Here is a 208-nt window from a genome sequence, read left to right as displayed (position 1 = left end):
ATGAAACTAATTGAAACAAAAAGAAATCAGTATATATTAAAGAATATAGGAAAGTTATTACGAGAAGGAAAAGGGTCATATTTATAATTAGCTTATCCAAAACAGCAATTACCTGAATATGTTGTTGCCGCCTGCTTTAAGATATTATAACAGAAAGTGGGACTCTTACGACGGGGCTTTTGGCTCATCCAATATATTCTTTCCCATC

This window comes from Corylus avellana, chromosome ca1, assembly GCF_901000735.1.
Source record: "Corylus avellana chromosome ca1, CavTom2PMs-1.0".
Lineage (NCBI taxonomy): Eukaryota > Viridiplantae > Streptophyta > Magnoliopsida > Fagales > Betulaceae > Corylus > Corylus avellana.
The sequence above is the reverse complement of the archived record's forward strand: the minus strand, read 5'-3'. Positions refer to the sequence as shown.